Source organism: Wasmannia auropunctata, unplaced genomic scaffold (genome assembly GCF_000956235.1).
Source record: "Wasmannia auropunctata unplaced genomic scaffold, wasmannia.A_1.0 LD335411.1, whole genome shotgun sequence".
NCBI lineage: Eukaryota > Metazoa > Arthropoda > Insecta > Hymenoptera > Formicidae > Wasmannia > Wasmannia auropunctata.
The window spans coordinates 1-415 of NW_012027479.1; the positions used below are offsets into that span (position 1 = coordinate 1).

Genomic DNA, 415 nt, shown 5'->3' on the forward strand with positions numbered 1-415 from the left:
CCTCCTTGCCCCCCCCCTGCGAACGCTCATGCGCATCATGCGTGAAAAAGAACGCAGCTAAGGATTGCTATCCCTTCCACCATGGGTTCGTCACTTTCGTCAGTCGCCCGTCGCCGTCCGCCCGCCGCCGGTTGGGCAGGTGAACCGTGGTAGTTGGATCAGTTGGTCGTTAGTCGTTGGATCCTACAGACAGATCTGAAATACAGAAGGAAAGGAAAGAAGATTGGGCAGGCGTCGCACTCTGCACTTCGCACTCTTCGCAGTGCTTCGCAGTTCGCACTCTTCGTAGCCGGCAGTATGCAGCACCCGCTTCGCTCGCTCGCCGTCGCCGATTCGCGTAGTAGTTGCAGCTAATCTAAAAAGCTGCTTAAAGCCGGTAAGAGCCACAGATTATCCAAGCAAAATAAAAGCTAAA

General features: G+C 54.7%; 1 pseudogene; it reads left to right on the forward strand.

The window, feature by feature from the left end:
- The first annotated feature begins 77 nt into the window (after positions 1 to 77).
- Positions 78 to 415, forward strand: part of LOC105457005 — a 3,062-nt pseudogene continuing 2,724 nt past the window's right edge.